The sequence below is a fragment of the Dipodomys merriami genome, unplaced genomic scaffold, assembly GCF_024711535.1.
Source record: "Dipodomys merriami isolate MVZ:Mamm:240054 unplaced genomic scaffold, mDipMer1.0.p SCAF_20, whole genome shotgun sequence".
Taxonomy (NCBI): Eukaryota; Metazoa; Chordata; class Mammalia; order Rodentia; family Heteromyidae; genus Dipodomys; species Dipodomys merriami.
Genome location: NW_027203382.1, coordinates 9311044 through 9335581, shown reverse-complemented (window position 1 = coordinate 9335581; position 24538 = coordinate 9311044). Strand labels below are relative to the sequence as shown.

General features: G+C 35.9%; 1 protein-coding gene across 9 annotated transcripts in view; it reads right to left on the bottom strand.

The window, feature by feature from the left end:
- Mctp1 (multiple C2 and transmembrane domain containing 1) overlaps positions 1-24538 on the bottom strand; it is a 530774-nt gene that overhangs the window by 410046 nt on the left and 96190 nt on the right. The window lies entirely within an intron of this gene.

Genomic DNA, 24538 nt, shown 5'->3' with positions numbered 1-24538 from the left:
ATGCCATTTGTATACCTAACCTAACAGGAAGCCCAGTGCTGTCAAAGGGCCCTGAAAAACTAAAGAGCTTCATTTCCCTCAGAGGTATCTAATGTGTCTCAGTGAGGATCCCAGATAAAGTTTTAGGTGCATTTTTACTTTTGAATTTTCAGCAAACTGCCTCTAGCTGACTGGTATTCTCTACTTCATAAAGGTTTCAAATCTGAACCATAGGTGGGTGTAGTAGGTAAAGATGAGGGAACTGACAGCTTTGTGGGGGAAAGCACACACTATCTGTCAGACTGTCTTTATAAATGGGGAAAAAGCACTTAGTAAAGTGGGAAAATCTGACTCAAAAAGTGTATGGATTCAACAAAGGACTCAAGTCAATGCTTTTAAATGTTCTGATCACCTTAAAAGCTACTCTTATCTTGTGATTCACAATCCCCTCCTAAAATTCTGCTGTAATACTGTAGTCAAAAATGCATTTTTACTGCATCTACAGCATTCATTGGTTGGCATATGGGCAGTAGACTGACAGTTCCTGTGTGGCATGCATAACCCTCCTGCCAGAACACCTCCATAGGATTTTAGTACTTATTCTGAAACTGACCAGGAGAATCCAAAAAGCACTCTGAAGAGCACCTGCTTCAATTTCCACAGATATAGTTAAAACTTGTTACAACTGTCATTAATCCAGAGTCAAAAGACTTGTATAGAAAGGGATTATTAGTTTTGTTTTCAAGGTTGGGTAGAAGAAAAGTGAATTTTGTGCTGGTCAATGTTAAGTTCCATTTAAGAGGACCATCAGGAGTCAGATAGGTAATCAAATAGGTCGACTGTTGGCTGTGTGAGTATCTGGATCTTGTGGGAGAGGGCCAACATAGGGACCAGTGATTCAGTAGAGAATGTGATGAGTTGGCAGAGATGGCATTTTAAGCTGGGAGTCTATGGTGCAAGTAAAGAAGGCTTGAGGACAAAGCTCTAAAGAACTACAGCTTTGAGAGTTCTGATGAAGGTTCACAGCCAACAAATAAGACTCAGAAAGATAGCCAAGAATGCAAGAAAATAAAACTAGTTCAAATAAAATTGAAAGCTCTGCATGGTTCACAGAGGTCTCTAGAATGAAGTGCTCCTGAAGCAGGCTATTGATCATCTTCAATGCTGCTGAAAAAAATGGAATGTGCTGAGAATACTGAGATATAGACTGCCTGAGCTCTAATACTTATCTTCTTGGAGAACTGGGTCAATTTAGACAACCTTCCAGCTTCCTCATTTGTAAAATGGATGTTTTAAGTGTGCCTATTTATTCAGTCATTGTGAGAATTACACTAATATTATCAAGTACTTAAAATGGTAAGCTTTCTTATTATTATTTCTACCTTTGACTTTGGCAATATGTTGTTGTTTTTGGTCTTTCTGTGGTACTAAGGTTTGAACTCAGGGTCTTATAGTTGATAAACAGAAGCTCTGCTGCTGAACAATGACTCCAGCCTTTCTGTATACTATTTTGAAACTGTCACCTTTTTTGTACTATTTTGAAACTGTCTTTCTTGTTGTTGTTGTTGTTGGTTAGGGGGTTGAACACAGGGCCTGCGCGCTGTCCCTGAGCTCTTTTTGCTTAAGGCTAGCACTCAACCACTTGAGCCACAGCACCACTTGCAGTTTTCTGGTGGTTAATTGGAGATAAGATTCTTACTCTTCTGCCCAGGTTGGCTTTGACCTTAGCCTCCCGAATAGCCAGGTTTACAGGCATGATCCACCAGCGCCATGCTTGATACTGTCTTGAATTTTGTCCAGGTCCATGCCTAATCCATGACTGACCTATTTTATGTTTCCTGTCATAGCTGGGATGACTGGCATGTGTCACCATGTATCCAGTTTTGTTCTTTAAATGGAGTCTCAATAATTGTTTTGCTGAGTTCAACCTGGAACTCTGATACTTCCAATCTCACAAAGCTTGCATAACTAGTATGTGCCACTCCCTCCAGCTAATGGTTGAGGAAGGTCTCATATATGTTCCCTAGCTAGCCTGAACTGCCATTCTCCTGACTCAGCCTCCCAAGATAGTAGGATACGATGATAAGTGAGAACACTGGCACCTAGCTAAGATACTGATCTTAGAGGAAGCCATTCCAAAGTGGTAGGAACAGCAATCTTGAACTGAATTGAGAGGAGATAAGGTGAACGAAAGCATATAACAAGAAGAAACACTTTAAGCTGTGAAAAGAATGGGGGGAATAAATTGTCATTCTGATGGTGTGCTTCAGGATGCCAGTGATTGAAGCTGTTCTAAATTCAATTATAGATGCAGAAATCTATGACTGCACTAAAACACTGAATTATACACTAAATGTATAAGAAGCATGATGTTAAATTCTGTCTCAACAAAGCTGTCTAAAGCAAGAGTAGATGCAAGTCTTGTTAGCAACAACATAGTTAAGTGGCCATATAATGGCAATCTGAGAACTACCGATATTTAAAAAATAGGCACAATAACAAAACATACACATAACACACACACACACACACACACACACACACACACACACACACACACACACACACACACACACACACACACACACACACACACACACACACACACACACACACACACACACACACACACACACACACACACACACACACACACACCAGTGCCAAAAGACAGAAAAAATAAGGTTGGAAAGGTTTGGAATAATGAAAGAAATGAAAGATGGCTAACCATCCATGGTTCCAATTTATTTTATTTTGAAGTTTATATTTGAATTTAGGAAATAATTGGAAATTAGGCATCTAGTTTCTTAGAGGAATTAAAGAATTCTTGTTAAAGTTCATGCAATATTTTAGTAACTACCAGCTTGCGAACATTCTACAATAGAGAAATACAACTAGAAGAAAATATATAGACCCAGTTAAGTTCCTGGCCTTGTATTTTTCAGTATTTCTTTACTGACGTGACATAACATTTCTTCCAAGTGATAATTAGCCAAATGAATGAGGTGAGAATTTGTAGATGATTCCTCACAGTGGGACTATAAGCCTCCATAGTAAGTTAGCCAGTTCTCATGAGAAATCTCTGATATATAGGTTTACACATCCTACTGATTCAATTTCTCTAGGAAATTCTAATGTAGTGAGCAAATTCTCCTCACCTGAAGAAATATTATCGCAAATGAGGTGGGATGGGCTTCTAATATAAAAATTCATTCAAGGAACTAGTGCTTCTTTTCCAACAAGAAGAGATGAAATAAAATAAAAAAGATGGATGCATGATCACAATGATCATTTATGTGTCTATTAAGGGAACTCAAGTTATTTTGTTATGTAATGACCAACAATGTAGAGATCTTAAAGTGAGCCTATTTCTCAGGGTACCAGTCTGCTAGAGCAGTTGCAACAGTATTACAGACTAAGTGGTTTCACCAACAAAATTCTGTTTTTTCAATAGACCCAAGAGGCTGGAAGTTTAAGAGAGCAAAGGTGTTGGCAGACTTTATTCCTTCTCTTTTGCTCCTAGCCATGCAGATAGCTGTTTTCTTCCTGCCTTTATATGCTGTCTGCCCTCTGTGAAAACTTGTGTGCAAATTTCCTCTTCTAAAGAGGATACCAGTCATATCGAGCCAAAATTCACCACATACAGTCACATGCTGAGACACTGGGATCAAGATTTCAGTATATTAGCTTGGTGGGATACAGCTGGCCAGGTACATGAAAATAGAATTTAAGGAAAATAGTCATTCACTCTAAAATATTTTCTTGTCTTCAGGAAAATTACAGGACTTTTTTTGTTTTTTCTTAAGTTAAAATTATTGTATTGGAGTTCTTTTGCACTGGTAAGAATAAACAGGGTTTTTTTTTTTGAGATGTCAGTTTTGTCAGAGTGGTCTTTGAGAAAAAGGAAAGAAGCCCTGCCTTTGTTTGCACTACTTCCACATAGCTCTGGAATCTACAGTACTGCAAGAAGGGACAGCAAAAGATTGAGAGCAAGCATGTGAGAAGCAGTTATTAATAAAGGTATACAGAGTTTCTGAGTACGTAATTTAACGGGGAATGGTTTGATTTTACTTGATGGAGTTCTGATCCAGTCACTAGATTAGATGCTAGAGACTTTCCCTTTGCTCATTACATTATAGCATTCTCAGTACTGCTAATTTAACCCAAGAGTTAGACTTACAAATAGCAAAGGTTTTGATCATGAAGTTGAAGTTTGCACAAATACTTTCAACAGGGCTTGGTATTCTGAGTATCAGACCTTATGATCATCATGATTAGGTTCTCTCCTTTTACTTTTTTTTCTGGTACTGGGGTTTGGTCTCAGCACCTTGTACATTTGCTCAACTTTTACACTTGGCTGGCCTTGACCATTTGAGCCTGTTTTTAAAGATGGATTTTCATTTTTCTGCTTGGACTGGCTTCAAATCACAAACCTTGAGATCTCAGCTTCCTGAGTAGTTAGGATTGCGGATGTAAACTATTGCCACCCAACTCCATTTTTGGTTTTATAATATTGAATGCACAAACCTAGTAATTCCCCTTTTCCCATATTCTGTTTTCATAGTAATAAGAACTTCTTACTTATTTACTTGTTTACTTACTCCGCTAATATGACACTAAAATATAAACTCCTTGAGGACAAAAAACCCTTGCCTATTTTATTCTTTGCTACATCCCAGGTACCTAGAATAGAGCTGGTCTTGGAGTACATGTTAAATAAGATTAGCGAATGAATGAATGTCTCACCAAATTAACTAAATGGAATTTTCTATGTGAACTACAGAATTTATTATTACATAAGCGTGCCATCCCTTGAAGTCACCCTAGGGGCCTCTGTTTTCATTTTATGTATGCTGTCATTAGAAAGATACTTAGAATGTCTTAGGCTCAGTTTAAGAGACACATAAGCAACTAGTCTTATTTCTGTGTATATTCTACTTTTCATGACAACCATCTTTCTTTTTCAGTGTGATAATCAATTTTCCTATAGAAGAGCATTTCACATGACTTTGAAAGGACAAAGAGTTGTAGTGATTCCATAGAGAATTGACAAAAATAAAAAAATCTCTCACTGTACCATCACCAGAACTGAAGGAGTACCAGTAAGCAACCACACGTTGTTATTACTGGTACAGCCTGCATATAACATTTGCAGCAGAAAACGTAATTCCTATCTCTCAAGAGGCACTTAATCACATTTAACAGTCTGTTCTTTTATACCTGTATGTTTTGTCATCTCTTGCAGATTTAATTACAATTTAAAAGTTAAGTGCACTGGGTTGGGTAGTACCAGAAGCACAACTGAGTGGAGAAGTCATGAAAAATTAACAAAATGACACGTCTTCCTATTTCTTTGCTCTGTGTTTGCAGTTCCTTTTCCAGTGCAAAAGTGTTGTGTGGTAAATGCAGAAAACTTGAAAGACATTTAGAATAACAGCAGTGATTGAATGGAAATCCCCTGTGTGTAAGAAGTGAACCAGAGGAAGGCCTGAGGGCTTCCGCTTCATTGCCCACAGCGTGGGTCTGCTCACCAAGCTCACTGGTTTTTTCCTGGAACCCTCACTACTCTGCTCCCTGGTCTTTCTGTCTCAGTACCTTTGCAAATGGCTCTGTCCTCTGCCAGCTGTGCAGTCCCCACCATCCCTCAGTTCATTTGGCTGCACCAAGGCCATCCCAGCTCTAGCATTTCTTCCTCAGGGAGCCTTCTGTCACTAAGGTATGCTAGGCACCTTGAAATATGGCTTTGTGGAATTTATCACAGCAGGTGACTATTTAGTTCCCACTTGTTTTACAGTATTCTAAGTAACACAAAGTCATAGGCAATGAGAATTTCACTCATTACAGTATCTCCAGTGCCTGTTACTGAGCACTGCACAAGTAGGTAGTCAATAAATATTATTTTTTATTCACTTGCCAAGTGCTAGAAACCTACTAGTAACCAGATGAGAGGCTCGAGAAGTAAGAGCTGAATAGTGCTAGAGCAAACTACTTACTTTACCTGAAAAATGTATATGAAAATTATCACATCTAGTTATCTGGTCCCTATATGAAAATCCCATCTTAAGATTCCATCACATGTATTAAGCATCTTACAGAAAACAATATAAGACATGTTCATTGCAATATTGCTTTTCTAACTTTTATTGCTTTTCTAACATTAGATAAAAGTCTGTTGTCTGCAATTAAAGTCTGTGTAGTAAGTGTATACTATGGGAAGAAAAAAATGGTTGCACATCAGATGCATTTGTGTACTTTCTATTTGACTAAGAACTGGACCAGCCCCACATTATTTTCTACTTTTTTCTTGGCTGCCATGAGGTTGAATCAAAGTTGAATTCCTTATATTATTAGTATATAGTTGACACTTGAGCCACAGTGCCACTTCTGGCTTTTTCTGCTTATGTGGTGCTGAGGAATCAAACCCAGGGCCTCATGTATGCAAGGCAAGCACTCTACCACTGAGCCACCTTCCCGGCCCTTGATTTAGTTTTAATGGCATTGGGTCTGAATGATTTAATTTCATTCTGTAAATAGGTGAGATTGGAAACAATAAGTATTTTCCCAATATTTTTGGAAGCTTTTGCTTTTTGAAACTATCCTGAGTTACTAAACATGCATTACTGAAAATATTTGAATACTTCATCTGGCCTTAATTATATATATATATATATATATATATATATATATATATATATATATATATATATATATATATACTTTTGACATATATATCATACTGATATCATTCTGATACATATATATCATTCTGATCTATATCATTCTGATATATATATACATATATATATAGCAACTTATATTACAGGAAAGCCTTTATATAAAAGAATAGCATTCAGTTGGGCACTGGTGGCTCATGCACATAATCTTAGCTACTCAGGCAACTAAGATATGGGACCACAATTCAAAGCAAAGAAGCCAGCCTAGACAGAAGTCTGAGACTCTTAACTCCAATTACCTACCAAAAAGCCTGAAGTGGAATTGTGGCTCAAATGGTAGAGCACTAGCCTCCAGCAAAAAAAAAAAACAAAATAACAAAAACCCTCAGGAACAATGCCAAGACTCTGAGTTTAAGCCTGAGGACTGCCCTCTGCCACCAAAAAAGCAACAGTATTCAGTGTGCCAGTATCATTGAGTAACAAGTGACTCAAATTTAGTGGTTTAAAAACAAAGGAGGGGGGAAAAACAAAGGAGGGGTAACAAGGCTCAACAAGAAATGTATTCATTACCTTACTCATGTAACTGTAACTTCTCTGAACAGCATTTTTACAATAAAATAAAATTTAAAAAATTACCTTCCTTACTCAAACTTCAGAGGATTGGCAATTTGGGCTGGGTCCACTTGGGCTGTTCTTCATTGTAGACTCACACATTCAGCGAAGCTGTATGATCTAACATTGTTTTATATGTCTTGGTACTGTCTATTTACTGGGACACAAGTCCATATCAGGTAAGCTTGGGCTTATTTGCACAAAAGCTGAATTCTAAAAGCAATAATAGAATGGCTCAAATGCTAAAGGTTCAGCTTGCAACATTTTCTTAATATCCTATTATTCAAGGCAAATTGCATGGACAAGTTCAAAGTTAAACTGAGACACTGATACAGGAAAGCTTCATTAACTGGGATTTACTCTTGTGACAACTTGCTAGTGTATAAAAATGAATTTTAAAAAAATCCTCTTCTCAGTTTTCCAAATACTATTGCAATTATTGTCTTTGGCCACATAGTATACCATATCTGGACAGCAATTGTCCCTAATAAACTCTGTGTTACATTCTTTTCTAGAATTTTCATTTCATTTTGCCAATGGCAGCATTAATTTTTTTCAAAATTAGAAAAAAATCAAGGTCAGACTCAGACATTGAAGTATGTGAAAATCAATATTTCATTAGATCAAGCAAAGTTTCAGTACCAGAATAGAGGAATAAAACTTAAGGAAAAATGTGTTTGCAGGACAAGTATGGAGTTAATTTCTGTAACTGTGAAAAACAAAAAAAAAATCACAATAACGAAAAATGTAGTATAATGGTAACTTCAGGATATTATTTAAAATTATTATTTATAGTTTGAATTCTAAATCATGTATGAAGAATTCCCAAAGCCAATGAAATATTATGATGCTTAGCGAAATCATAATGTTCTGGCTCAATAAACTGTGAAAAATTTTGCTTGGTATATATTTATCATTAAGCACTACATAATTTAGAGGATAACCTAAATATGGAGAGCCAGTCTCTAGCATCTACTTGGAAAACTGCAATTAGAGTAGATGTCAATGTAATTGGAAGTTTCAAAAATCAAATCCTAAATCAACTTATTATGCTCATTTCTTCCATAGCAAGAATGTCCTACTTGCAAATGCATTTAAAGATTTGATTCTTTCACAGGTATATTTCTTGACAATCACTATTCCTATGCCTCCACATTCCTTTCCCTTTTCATCTGGAAACATCCTTTTTATATCTGAAGACCCAGTAAAACATCACTTCTTTTGTATCCTTCCCTAGGTCTCCCAAGCAAAGAACTCTCTCCTACATATTCCCACAACACCTTTGAATGTTCTGGCACCCACGTTAGTGCTTGAGCTGATTTCCTAGAGCATGGCTGTATCCATCTAGGAAAGACACATGTTAGGTTGTTAGGTCAAGTGGGACTAGAGAATGCAGGAAAAATCTTCAGTGAAAAGAGGAAAGAGAAGAATTAGAGAGAAAGGGGGAAAAGGAGAGGGGAGAGGAAGGGGAGAAAAGGAGAATGGAGGGTTGCAGACAGGGAAGAAGAAAAGCAGGTTGAAGAGAAAGAGGAGGGAATTAGAGAAAGAAGGTAACCAAGAAAAGAGAAAAGTATGAAAAGCAGGAGTTCAAGCTTTCATGGAGCTCCTATATCTGACTCCAGGTTTTAAAAAGCATACCATTTTAAGGTTACCATAATCTTGTAAGGTAAATACTGTGAGTATCCATACTTTGCATTAACTAATGTGTAGATTAACAAGTGATACATTAACCAGTGTCCTTCAAACACACAGCATAAGCCATTAAGCCTTCCTGCCTAGTGATGACCCGCCCTTCAATCAAGTAGAATACATACCTCCATTCTCTTGCCCTGATTAATTTTATCAGATTATCATTAACCAATTCCATTAATTAAGATTATTCATACAGTACATACCATCTATTCACCTAGATTGATTACATTTTAAACCTGAACAATAAAAACAATTACTAAATTAAATATTCATTATTCACTCTCAGTTTATAGCAGAAACTCTTCCACTGAATTCCTTCACTGTGATGCCCCCAACTGACTTTCCAAACAATAAAGCAATAGCTTTATAAATCTAGTGAGGTATTTCTTTTTTGTTACATAGGATGTTGGTTCCTGCTAGAAGTAAGGAGCGTTGCTTAGAGGTAGAATCATTAAAGTACTGTCTCAAATTATCACTCAGTATGTCATCATCATACAGTATCTCCCAGGATAGAACTTCCATGCAATTTCTTTCAGTTCTACATTGTAGGAGAGACTTTACATCTTCTAAAATATTACCATACTCTTTTTATAATTGCCAAGTTTCTATCCTAGCTTGGGTGAGTAAGAGCAGAGACAAATACTTATCTTGACCTTAGGATCTTTGTACAATTCCATTGCTTTGAAGGATATCTGTTTATTCAACCTCATTACTTTTGTATTGTGGTATACATCATTGTAAACTAGTTAAACTACTTGTGAGATGAAGCAAAAACAATAAATGATCTGTTTCTATCTCTGCTCAATAATTAAGAAAGATGATTTATCTAAGGTGAGGAATGTGCTGGTTCACCCCTAAATTGTGCTGTGTAATTTCCACAAAATGTATTCTTAGATGGTTACCAAATCAATACAAGAATATTGAATTACAGAGAATATAATACTTAATGAAAGTCCTAGGGAAAATGTCAAAATTCCAGCTCTACAAAAGTCGTGCGATTTTATATCTTTTTAAATTACTTTAAGTGTATTTTTCAATAAGGAGTGCTTTCCCACATTTTCGTGAACATCTTTCACAATAACATTAATTAGTATACCTAATTCTTCTGAAGAATGATTTGTGTCTGGTGATAAATTCACCATGACTATCTACACACCAAGATGTACCCACAGATAAAATGACTTCCCTTTAATAATAACACATCTTTGGATCTGTATAGGAATTTAGAGTGTTCAACTCAGTTCTGTTACATTTTAGATAAGAAAACAAAGTCCACGTAATTTCTATAACATAGCAGCAGATTTGCTAAACAAGAACATAGCTTCCTCCATTTCTATTTGGGACCATCTCATTATACTATCCTCCAACTTTCTAAGTCAACAAGCTTAGGTAGTTTCTAAGCTACCTAGTTGGGACTTTTCATCTGTTTCAAAATATTTTTCAAAATAACTTTCTTCTTAAATTATAAGAAGAAAATATTGCCTCCCAAGTTCAGGTGTTTCATATTATGACACTGTCGTTCTTGGAGCAAGCAGCACATTATCTCATGCTGGGGGCTCTGTTACAGGGAGAACATTGGTTCTCATGACAGGAAACAAAGACAGGAAGAGGAGGGGCAAGGACCTTAATTTCCTTTTCAAGGGTACACCTTCAATGACCTGACTTTGTCCTATGAGGTCCCACGTCCTACCACCTCCAAACAGCATGACTAGCTGTCACCAACCACATGGGCTTTCAAGATTCAAACAATCATAGCTTCAGAACACAAAGATGTTCAGAACACAAACATGTTCTTTCAGCTTAAGTTTCATTTCTAAAATGTCTGATTATATCAACAACAAACTATTTGAATGAAAATTTTGTGCAAGTGCTATGTGGAACTGTCCTGACCTGCTGAAGGGGTTAGCAGAGTTTCTAACCAAAGAATCAGCCTTCTAGTTCTACCATAATGATCACAAAACAAATGTTACCTCCTCACAGATACCTTCTCTGAAAGCCAATCTCTGTAGTTGTCTATCATGCTGTCCTCACTGCTAGCTGCTTCATTAACAACATATTTTGGATTCCTTGTTATAAAAATACATTATCGTTTGTATATTTTGCTCATATATATTTCAGATGGTCCCTATAGAATACAAGGTAGATCATATCTACTACCTGGCTTGGCTGTTCAAAGTAATTACCATGTAGATTCATCACAAGTTGTTTCCAACTGGTTTTGTTAATGTATTGAAAGTCATAACTGAAGTTATAATTCTATATATCTGTATGTAGTCCATATAGACATGTATGATCTTAGAATATGATCTTTGAATATATATTTTTGAGATACTTAGAACTTGTAAGAAATGTTTGTTTTTTTCCCTTCCAAATAATCATTTATATAAGGCTAATGGAGATGTTAATTTTGATTTAATATATGCAACCAGAAAGTTAGGCCCTCATGTTAATGTCCAAAATACAAATACAAAGAATAGAAAAAATAGAGATGAATGCTAATTGCTAGAAACACTTGCTGTAGAAAAGAAAGCAAACAGCTCTAAACTGTATTATTTTTAGTGTCTGTAACCTTGGAGGCTTTGTGAGAACACACCTAGCAGAAGCAAACAAGGTTGGAGATTTACAGGTATTTGCATGGCTGTCTTTCTGGCAAATGCAAATTTTTAAAGAAATAAAAGGATCTAAAAATTGCAGCATGTCAAATGAGTGCAGGTGAGAGGAAGATTTGCCTGCTGCAGTACCTTTGCCTTTTTACTTGAAGAAGAGAGCTTCTTTTTGTCCTTTGTTTGAAATTACTTTAGCCAGAAGAACTTTTTAAAGGAGTCTGAAAACCAACCTTACTTTATCAACCTTTAATTGATGTAAAAAGGACAGATTGATAAGGACAAATTAGCCTAATAGCAGATTGGATAATTCTTACTACTCATAAAAGGTTAATTTGTAGACAAGATTCCTATTTCTAGCTACTTCTCCAGAGGAATCCAACTCTAAATCTATACAACTGCACATCCACACATGTTGTTTCCTCTAGGACATTAAGTGGTATTAGCTCCATGCTTTAGCAATTTCTGAACTTCCTCAGAGTGAAAATTGACACTAATTTTTGCCTTATGATCAAATCCACAGCCTGACACATGCAGCTTAATAAGTGGCTGAACATAAAAAAACAAGTGGCTGAACAATGCATGAATAAGGGTAGGCGATCAGCTTTCCTTTCAACTTCGCTTTTAAAAAGATGATCCAGAGAAGAACAAAAGTTTTTTTTAATCGTTATGTTTAAATGCTTCACATTTAATGAGACCTCTACAGACAATCTGCCTAGATCCCTTTCCATGTGGGAATCTCCTCACTGAAAGCTAAATCCATTTTCCTGGAAGCATGACCATCTCTACCTTTCTCTCACCTCTGTGCTCCCAGATGGCAGCATTTTTGGGGAATTTCAAGGGAAGTGCATCATTTCTAGAGTGTACATTGCTTCAGGAAAGTAATCATTCACTGTTCCCTTAAAGATTCTATTTGGGAAATTTGGCTTTGGCCATGGTTTTGCCTCAAGTCTGTTTCCCAAAGTACCTGTACTAATGAGGTCCTGTGTGCAACCTGGAATGACCCCCATGGCACTGAAATCTTCCACGCCCATTAGTAACAAGAACAACTGGACATAATTACTTCTTTCATGACTTCTCTTTATTGCAGAAAAAACTTTAAGAGGAAAGAGGAAATTTTAAGCAAATAGGATATTATTTTACATATACACCGGGTACAGGTGGCTCATGCCTGTAATCCTAGCTACTCAGGAAGCTGACATCTGAGGAGCCTTGTTCAAAGCCAATCAAGGCAGGAAAGTTTATAAGACTCTAATCTTCAATTAGCCAGCAAAAAGTAGGGATGTGGCTCAAGTGGTTGAGCAAAAAAGCTTAGGGACAGTGCATAAGCCCTAGGATCAAGCTTCCGGACTGACACAAAATAAACAACAAAAAATCCTATAGTAGTGAAAGAATATATTTAACTCAAAAGTTAAAAAGTTAGGTGGATTAGTTAAGGCACAGGGTCCTTGGAAAACATCTTGTAGTGGACAGCATTGCTTGTTTGTTAGGAGTGTAAAAATGAAAAATTGTTTCAAACATCTCAGCCACAGAGAATAGAGTCATTTTCCAAAAGAGGAAATACAGGGACCACTGCAAGGACTTTGTGTCTCTATCTTAGTCCAGAGCACCATCTACTCCCCTGCACCAGGAAGACAGCCACCCATATATTCTCTCTTTACTAAAAGCTTTAACAATGGAATTATGTGCATTAGCATTTTTTCCACTTCCATTGACTCTAATTTGTTACCTAAGATACATAAATTTGGACATTTTACTAAAATCTTGTTCGTTTTCACAAATTTGCAATTCATTTTTGGAACATTAGCCTTTGCTTTTGTTATGCACATTTTAAATAATTTGACCATGCAAAACTTAAAATTATAACATGGCTACAATGAGAATATGGTAGTTACTCTAGACCAAAGTCTGTTTTAAAGCTATTTTAGAGACTTACTAATTACCTAAATCTCTGCATAGTAAATCAAGAAAAATCTGTTTTGCTGGCTAACCACCCCCTCCCGAGTCTCACCCTCATCTTCATGGAAGTAGGGTTGAGAGACCATTCTGTAAGCATTTAGCATTCTGAGAGTTTGGCCTAAAAACCCTCATCGTGTTTAAGATTTTGTGCTATCTGAAACCTAAGTGTCTATAAAAATGTCTTCATGTTCCTGCATCCAGTTCTTACTACTCTATTATCCTTATTGTCTTGTTGATTTCCTGTTCCTTTATCTTTTCTACTTTTGTTTCTCCTTTTCTTACAATCTGTTTTTTCTTTACCATCTTTTTCTGGTTTTGGCTTGTCAGTGATAGTGTTTATATAGAAATGTGACTTCTAACTTGATTTAGGCCAGAATTTTTATTAGAACAGTTCTGATACCTATGTTAAGGAATACACTGCTAGATTAAATGTTTTCCCTAAAAAGAATTAGTAAAGACTGTAATCAAAGTAGTCTGATCAATACATTAATCTTTTACTTCTAGGTAATAAAATGATGGGAGTGATTTATTATATGCTTATAAAGCATTTTGCAGCAATGAATTAATAGAATAAAAATTTTATTTCTTTCAAAATATATTCACAAATTCCTTCTTTATCATTGGCTCAAATTGTCCTGTCATTAGAATTTCCTCATTATAACAAATTGTCTAGTCTTTAATATAGATCTCAAGAAAGCTATATATAAAGATAATTTCAAGTATGAAAGATTTTTTTTATCAATACAGACTTTAGCCTGGTTATTGTCTCTAAAAGATATCATGTGACTCTCCTAATTTGCCAAGCCTCCAGATAATAAAAATCATGGCTAGTATGTATGTCCATTGTTATTACTAGTTTGAATGCCTGCCAAGAAAGGAAGCTAACAGGAAACATAGTAACGTTTTACAATAGTACTTGAGTTTATAATTAGGACTTAAAACATAAGATTTCTACAGAAGGATAAATCCCCATCAGGATTAGAAGTTTCATTCTTATGTCATATTTCCCTGCAGATCTATGTGAGTGAAGCCTTCAGTTCCCAGAAAACTGAGAATTGTAATTTCCCCTTTTATTATTACTGTCACTGTGGGTAAACAAAGAAACACAATATAAGCAGGGACTATAGACCTAGAAGATAGGCATGAAAAGTTAATCTTTAAACCTCTGTTTAAGGTATAAAACTTAAAATCCTGCATGTCAGTGAAATGAGCTTACTGGCCAGTAATTGAACTGATCCTTTTACCATGAACTTAGTGTGGATAGCATAAAACATTATCCAGTAACACAAAATAAGATTTCAAAAAAAATAACAAGAGGGGCTAAAGATGCATCTCAGTAGTAGAGCACTTGGTAGCACAGAAGGGGAAAAAAGATGAAAAGGAGCAACAGCATAGTAAGATACAGTAACTACACAGTTGAAGTCATGGAGAAATTCAAACTAAAAACCATTGCTTCAAGTCTGACAATGGATATGGAAGAGATATATCAATGATCATTACCACTGTGTGAATAAAAGTTATTATTTCTCATAATGACAAGAAAATTAAAATTTTAACAAGAAATGCTGAAGGGCCAATGGCCAAAAGTAACAAAAATATGGGTTTCTAAGAAGCATCATCTTTTCCACTGAAGGATGATTACCATGTGTCACAGGCAATCCCTTCCGCAGGACACCCACTCACTCATGCCTGACAGAAGGACCCAGAGCAAGAAGATGAAGTTCATTTTCTCTTTATTTATTCTTCAAGGGAAACAATCTCCATCCTCACCAATAAGCTCAGAAGTTTTAAAGGATTTTTTTTCTATTCTATAGGCCACAAATTGGCCCAGTTATCTTCAAACAATGCTTTTGGTAGGAAGTTGTGGCATGGATTATTTGTGACATAGAAATAAGGTTTCCTAGAAATAGAAACAATTCCTCAAGTAACAAAAGAAGTGCTCTTACATTTTTAATGAAAAATTCTAAAAATAAAATATTGTGTTTTTGTTTAAGTGCACAAGCTAACGATAATTCAAACTTTTGCTGATGGCTAGAATGCCAGAGGTGTATTTTATTAGTTAATAATCCAATGATGTCTGCTTTCTAAGTTCTGTTTTCTCCTGAAAAACTATAACTTCTGTAAGCCTCTAGGAGGAAAAGAAACAAAACTTTCCTTACAAACTGGTGGTTCTGACCACTTTGGGAAAAAGATAATTAAAATTCACTTCATGTTTTCCTAAGTAAGAATCAATTAACTGTATGCAAACTTGAACTTCAATTGAATTTTCTCATCAGTAGTCTTAGTGGCTCTTTAAAAAATAAAAATAAAGACTTAAAACTAAGAATAACAGAAACAAAGAATCCAAGTTATAAATTAAAAGAAATTTTATTATTTCATTTTTAATACAATAAAGTTACCAGAAATAGAACTTTTTAGCAATTCTCCTTTAAAAAAGTAAAAAGAACCCTCACTGAACTTCTGTTTCATATATCTAAGGGTTATAACACCTGAAAATATTACCATACCATGGAAATAATACATATATTTAAATATAATAATATTTTATTAAGCTCACTATTCTACAGATTCTGAAAGGGTCATTATTTCACAGCTTGGGCAAATAGAAGGACACAGTACTAAAAACAACCCCTACTACAACCCTCTATTGATCTCACCTTGGACTCTATAGTGCTGTATATCGATTACAACCCATTTGTTTCCTTATCTACTTCAGGCTTATTGATATTTGATTATTAGTTAGAAAGGCCAGCAGTTACCACTTATTTAAACTTTTAAACAAAATCCTTCTTCTACAGGCAAGAAGTGATCTCTTACCTTGGCATCTTCTCAATCATCTTTTGACTCAATTCCTCCCTCTAACAAGAGCCCAGAACTTCCAGGGCAGCTTTTGACATGGACACACACAGAAAGACAGATAGACAGACAGGAAGACACACAGACAGACACAAACACACACACACACACACACACACACACACACACACACACACACACACATGCAAGTGCACACACACACCTAGCAACTTTTATATGGCTCCTCTGAGACAGCCAGCACTTACAAACGTCAACATTTAAGTGCTGAATATTCTAGGTTATATACCATTTATTTTCCCTCTAAGTTGGTTAAACAGTCAAGGGAAATAAATCTTTGGATTTTTTTTTCATTTTGGATTTTTTGTTCAATTAAAAACAGCTTATAAAGTGAAATTGTACAGACATTTAATTGAATTAGGGAAAGGAAGGAGAACAACAGAATGGTGAGACAAAGGACAAGGGGGAAACCAATGCAACAGTGATATACACAAGACAATATGTTGGAAATGATCTGTATAATTTGGGGGTGGGGGATGGGAGGGAGGGAAAGCAGGAGAAAAATGAGGGAAAGGGTAACAAGCTTGACAAGAAATGTACTTATCACCTTACTTATGTAACTGTAACCCTTCTGTACATCACCTTGACAAGAAAAAAATGTAATGCAGTCAAAACAATAACTAAAGAAAAGGTGAACTGGATGCCTAAAACAATCACGTCACTTGCTCTCTTCTACTCTGGCAAATGTCAGCAGGAATTCACAAAGAATAGATGAAATTATTTGGATCCTATCCTAATTTAAAACTGATCAAAATACCAGGATCACTCCAGATTCTACTCCACTATTTTTGCATCTTCAAATTAAGCATGCAATGGAAATTAATTTGGGCAAGAAGCCTTACATACATCAAACTGAACGTCAAAAGCCAGAAAAACACACCCTATGTTTGGGAGATAGCATCATGCTTATCCCTTGAGACCTAGCTCTTAGCTATTTTTTGATGTTGTTGCTGCTGTAGATTCAAAGATAAAAGGTATGTAAATAATATCTATAGCAATTCCCTTTGTTAATAATGAGAGAAATAGTATCGTATCAAATTAACTTTAAATAAGCCAGGTACCAGTGGCTCATGCCTGTAATCCTAGCTACTCAGGAGGCTGAGATCCGAGGATTGCAGTTCAAAGCCAGCCTGGGTGTAAAGAATCCATGAGACTCTTATCTCCAATTAACCATCAGAAAAGCAGAAGTAGCACTGTGGTTCAAGTGGTAGAGCACTTGCCTTGAGCTGAAGATCTGAGAGACAGCACCCAGGCCCAGAGTTCAAGCCCCATGACCAAAACAAAACAAAACACCAAAAAAGTCTGGACTCAGACAGCAAATCTAGACCTAGAGAGATTTATTAATTAATATTACCATTAAAACCATACTCCTTTGTTTTGCTTCTTTGGTAAATATTCCTGAAGTGCAGAGCAACCAAGGAAAAATAACTTGGCTTTATTTTTCATGTGTTGTGTGTGGAGCTTGCCAAAGGGAAACTAATCAAATAGGGGAAGAAATGTCATCATGTGTTTTGTGGTGGGTTGGCTGAGATGACCCATGTACTTGCTAAGGACAACAAAGAGAAAACAGTGGTCCCAGACAGCCTTTACCTTCCAGACAGGGAACACATTTTCCTATTTCTGATCACCACATCATAGAGAGGAGATAGGTTTGACGTAAGGATGTAGGTATGTGGGCTTATACATTTATCATTTAAATTGATGAGGAAAAAGGCAGAATATACCCAGAATATGCCATAGTGCTAATCATTACATACACACTGTAAGTTCAATGAACCCCAAATGAATCTTTTCCAGTTTAAACAACAGGCTCATCAGGCTAAATGCACAATAAACTGTGCTGGGATGATAGCCTCACGCACTATCATGCTGAAATTGCTCCATCTAATTCTCAGATCTATGTATGTTGACAAAGTTCGAAAGAGGAATGAGAGAAAATGCTCCCCAGTGTGAGAGTTCCATAGAAGTCTGTAAATCTGAGCGTAGCATTAACAGATACACCAAGTTTTAAAGTTTTATTTCTGCTGTGTGGCACTCTCTCTGAGGAGTGATCAAGAGGCAGTGAGCCAGAATGCTTTCCCATAAGAGGAAATGGAGCTTTTTTTCTGCCAGGAATGTCTGAAGGACTGTGAAGCCTCATTAGGAACAGCCTTTGTTTATAAGGATGCTTTTTTTTCTTTCCAAAGGGAATGAGTAATTTGAGGTCTTTGAGTTTATCTGTACTCATTTTTCTAAAATAAAAATAAATCTATCCCCTGCAAACTAAGAAACAATCTCCATTTCAGAAAATCATGTTCCCAGAAGAAATAATAATTTCCTATGATAAAAGAACTGAGCTGAAGGTGTGGCTCAAGTGGTAGACCATAAGCCATTAGCAATAGTGCCCAGGGAGAGCATTAAGCCCCCTTGAATTTAAGCCTTTCAGAACTAGTCTTCCTACCCCAAAAGTGCCTGGCACTAGTTCTTCATACTTGTGATCTCGGCTTCTTGGGAGGCTTAGATCTGAAGACTGCTTCAAAGCTACCAGGGCAGACAAATTCTCAAGACTCCTATCTCCAATTAACTAGGAAAAGCACAGTGGAGGTATGGCTCTAGTAGAATGCCACCGTTAAGTGAAAAAGCCAAGCAAGAGCTCAAGGTACTTCAAGCCTAGTACTGGCACCAAAAAAGGTTCTTTTTTATATCAATTAAATACATTTACCATTTTGTCCACCTGGAAGTTGATATCCTAACAATGATACTACAAACAGAAGAAATCTTTGCTGCTGTTTGCATGTTCTCGTGTTCACTCAGCCAGGAAGAGAGTTTTGAGACATTGTTTTCCCTCTGTGGTAAACCTGGTTGCAAATTCAGAACTTAGGATTTCTTACAGAAGGCTCACAGAATTTAGAGAAATATAATTGAAAGTGCAGTATGCTCATCTAGAACATAAACTTGAGGCCAGGGAGCCATTCTCAACCTCTGAACATATTTCTACTAGATATTGACTTCCTCGGTATTGGTTTCCTCCTGTGTGAAATATGGAAATAGAATGAGATGGATAAGAATCCTTTCAGCTGTATAATTCTAGCATCCAACATTAAGAACAAAAGAGCTGTTAATACATTTATATATTGATGAAGAATGGTTTATCTTTAATAAATGAACTTCCTCAAAATAAAATTATATAGAATCTATCTAGGAGCCAAACACAAAACTAAACCACCAACCAACAGAAACAAAAGTTCTAGGGCTTTGTATAATTATTGCACATCTCTTATTCAATCTTCTAAGTAAAATTTTGTAGAGATTGTCACCACATGCTAGCATACTATCATAGAGTAGTATTTTCAATGAATCCAACAATAAAGAAAGCTAAGAAAAATTAGAGCAACCAATGCATCATAAAAGCTGATTCTGTGGTATTAACTTTCATAACAATATTTGTGTTTTTAAAAATTAGGAATGTAGTGTAATAGCAATAGAGATATTCTGCAATAATTTTTTTTACTTGTCTCATTTTATTTTTATTTTTTTATTGTGAAAACACTGTACAGAGGGGTTACAATTACATGGGCAAGATAATGAGTACATTTCTTATCAAGCATTGTAGCCTCCTCCTTTGTTTCCCCTTCCCGTCCTTCCCATCCTCCCCCCGACCCCACTACCCAATCCTCCCCGCTACACCCCCACCCCGCACCAAAGTTGTAAAGTTCATTTTTCGACATAACGACTTGTACATCTCATTGTTGCAATGGGTCCACCTGTATCCCTAGTTAAACTATTTGTTTTTGCCCTTCCCCTCCACAAATTATACCGACATCAAATACAGTGAAAGCAGGGGTTATACTGTGGGGGAGGGACATACAAAGCAACAAAGAAATAATCTTATAAATGTGTTAGAAACAATCACATGAAAGAAAAAAAAAACATTTGAATACATATCTTAGGGTTCATTTCCCTAACATCACCTTATCTCAGGCTGGGAAGGTGGCTCAGTGGTATAGCGCTTGCCTTGCAAGCATGAGGCCCTGGGTTCAATTCCTCAGCACCACATAAGCAGAAAAAGCCAGAAGTGGCACTGTGGCTCAAGGGGTAGAGTGCTCGCCTTGAGCTAAAGAGCTCAGGGGCAGTGCCCAGGCCCCGAGTTCAAGCCCAGAACTGGCAATAAATTTTTGAAATTTGTCTTTCCCATGATTTTGTAGGATGAACCTTGATGGATGTGCTTTTTCAGCATGTGAAAAGAATGCTGGAAATATGAGAGGTTGTATGACTTATAGGGAAGATCACAATTTAGGCACTATGCTGAGTAGTTGTGTTTTATAAATAGAAAGCATAAACCAAGATAATCTTATAATGAGTATGAACAAAGACAAAACAGATGGCATTAGGAATGTAAACAATTATTTATGAAATAAAAATTTTTTCAGTCTCTATGTTGCCAAACAATATTAGAGTTCTACTCAGCTGATACAGTTTATACAGAAAAACAGTAGTAAGTACAGGAAAGGCTTGCATTAGTAGAGAATAGAGACAGACACAAAGAGATGTGGAGCTGATGCTAAATGACTATTGTCGATGTGTATGTCTTGTAAGGGAAAGGTAGGAAGCAATGAGTGTATCATTATTGGGAAATCCAGCTGCCTACATTCTTATACTTTGAGAAAGGTTTTTGACAAAATTCTGGAGCTCAATTTAAAAAAATCTAAGAATAAAATTCCTTCAAAAGTACCTTAAACATTTAAACTAATCAGTATATATGTGATGGAGAGGGAGAGGGAAATAACTTGGAAAAATCTAACTTTTGTATCCTGACACCTTAATTTGTTTAACTCTGAGCCCCCACATAAGGCCCATGACACAGATTTTAAAAAAAAACTGTTGGTCTTATATTCTAAGAGAGTAACATACAAACAAGATGTCTAGAATCCCTTAAAGTGGAACTGTGGCACAAGTGGTAGAATATTCCACTTACCTTGAATGAAAAAGCTAAGGGACAGTGCTCAGAACCTGAGTTCAAATTCTAGTACCAACTCCAGGAAAAAAACACTGAATATTTCTAAAGTTTGAGATGTCCATCAATGACAGAACTGTACCCAGAATATATAATTTATCAGTTATTTGCTGACTTAATTTTAAAAAACACTCCACAATTATATACAAATCTTTAACATAATGGTGAAATATTATTGATAAAATTGCTTGAGACTGGCACTTTGATATACTTGACTGCTTGATCAATCTGCCAAACTTCAGTTTCCTCTGGAAGTCTACTATCACTTTATGATCAATTCTGCTTTAATGAAGTCTAGCTTTTGCTTAAATCTTTCTTGTTTAAAGACTCCTCTGTGTGTCTAATGCTGAATTTTTTTACTGAGTAAGATCAAGGACTTGACATCTGTCTTCCTGACAAATTAAGGAATCAGAAGGAAAAAATCAACACAAGGAATAGCAAATGTGTTCCAAGGATTTCCCAATGGCTTTTTACAGTTTAAGAACATAAGCAACTTTAAATAAGTGATTAAGTTCAAAAGCAAATTTAATCAGTATAACTTCAAATTCATGAACCCAGTAAAAACTGCTGCCTCAGCCTTCTGAGTAGATATGGAACTACAGGCATGAATCATCATAACCGAATTCTATCCCCCATTCCATATCCCTCTCATTCTCTACCCTCTTCTCCCTCTTCTCCCTCTTTCTCCTCTTTTTTCCTCTCCTCTCTTTCCTCTATCCCCTCTCCATTAGTAGAGTTTTAAACTCAAGATCCTCACACTGCTAGGCAGACACACTACCATTTGAGCCACCCACTCACAACACACTTAGCCCTTTTTGACTTTTTATTTATTTTAAAGATAAGGTTTGCCTTGGACCACAATCTCTCTTTCTATGCCTCCTATTACTACCAATGCCAAGCTAGGATTATAAGTATAAACCACATTCAGCTTATTTGTTGAGACTGGTTCTTCAAATTTTTTGCTTAGGCTGGGCTAGAACCAAGATCTTCACAAGCTCTGCCTTCCAATTAGCAGGGATTACTAGTGTGTATTATCATGCCAGCTGTTTCTTTTTATGGCTTGGGTTTTTTTCAGTTTCTCATGAGTGTTTATCAAAATCCTAAAAGATTATTTTTTGAAAGTATTTTGATGTAGCCCATAAGCAATCATTCCAGTCTGCAAGTTTATTGAATTAAAATAACACAACTAGAGAAGGATTCAATAGCACATGATTTTCATAAAGATTGCCAGAACTATAACTGATGGTCAACTTATTTAGAGTCTAAAGGACAATATCAGTTTTCCCAATAGGCTTTTGGAGATATCAGCCAAATCCTTAACTCACAGCTCAGATAGCATACATGGCATTTGAAATATTTGACTCAGAGTGTAAGTTAATAAGTGTCTCTCTATTCCCTAAGTGTTTTCACTAATTCATTTGTTCACTTAATTTTTATACACCAAGCACTATACACTGGTTGATATCTTACAATGTGCTAGGAATCATACTGTACGAATGTCATATTTTATTTCTACAAGTATTGTGAAATGCCCATAATATCTGGTCTAAATTCTGTGCTAGGTTCTAAGGGTAAAAGAATGTCTAAAACATCACAATAATTCTCAAGTGTGAGCATCCACCAGCTGTATTCTGGGATTTTATTAATGCACAAAGGTGTTATGTTGTATTCAGACCTAGCACATCAGAATTTATGATGATCAGACCATATATTTGAATTTGTCAAGTTTCACTGGTAAAATTGTTTTGTTACATTGAGGTTTAAGATGTACCATACAGTGTAGAGCAAAGAAATTTAGCATAGAATCCAAAAAAGGAAGAAAGCATCATTATTATGATTATCATCAATTATTATTATAATTAGGGAGATCTTCTCTAAAGAGATAGCCTTGACAACAGCCTGAATAAATAAGAAATTCTCATTGCAGCCAAGTAGAGAGAGGCAATAATGCAGAAGTAAAGGCATGAGATGGGCCTGGCATGTTTGGAGACTAGTAAATAACTATTCATGAATAAAATACATACAGGTGGAAATGCTGGAAGAGGATGGAAACATAGAAGAAGAAGGAAAGTTGGGTAGAAGAAGCCAAACTCTAAGAAGCAAAAAACTTGTTCTGCTAGAAATTTTGATTCTATCTTGTGCCTAAAAGGAGTTACTAAAGTTTTATGATCAAGGAAGTGACATGACTAGACAAACGACAGATAGGGAGAATTACATGGCAGTAGGGAAACAGTTTATCCTGGTGAAAAATTATGAGAATATGAATTAAAATTCTGGCATTTGGAAGATGAGCAGAAATAGTCTATATATTAATGAAATAGATTATAAAGGAGATCTATTAATTTCTAATTTGAAGATATTATTCACCTATTGGAAATCATAACAATAGCTACCATTTCTAGAACATTTGCATAATTCACAAACTAGAAATTGATAAGGCCAGGATTTGAACCAAGCAGTCTTGTTTGCAGCCTAGGTTATTAAAATACTCTACTATACCAGAGAAACATGGAGAGGCATAGGAGAATTTCAGAATTAGGGTCTATTTGCAAGAAAGACACTGATTCTTTTAGAAGATGTTAACTTTAAGAAGCGCATTGAGGTGCTGAGTAGTTGGCAATGTGGACCTGAAGGTCTGTAGTCAGCTATGGGCATTAGGATTGGAAGTCATTGGCACATAGGCAGCTTCCCAGTAGGTGTGTAGAGGAGATGCACAATTAGCCTGTAGTAAGAAGAACCATATCTAAAATAACATTATAATAACAATATAAGGAAGCCAATCCATGTTATTTATACATTATGTGTAGGTGTAATATATATATATATATTACACACACACATATATATATATGTGTGTGTGTGTGTGTGTATTGTATATACATAAACAATATGTCATATATAATTGATATAATTACATATTAATTATATCACTATGTTATTAATATATGGATTATATTATATAGTAATATAATTAAACATATTAAATTTATATTGTATATTATATACTTTATATAAAACATATGGGATCAAGAAAATGTGGTATATATACACAATGGAATTCTATGCCTCCATCAGAAAGAATGACATTTCCCCATTTGTTAGGAAATGGAAAGGTTTGGAAAAAATTATATTAAGTGAAGTAAGCCAGGCCC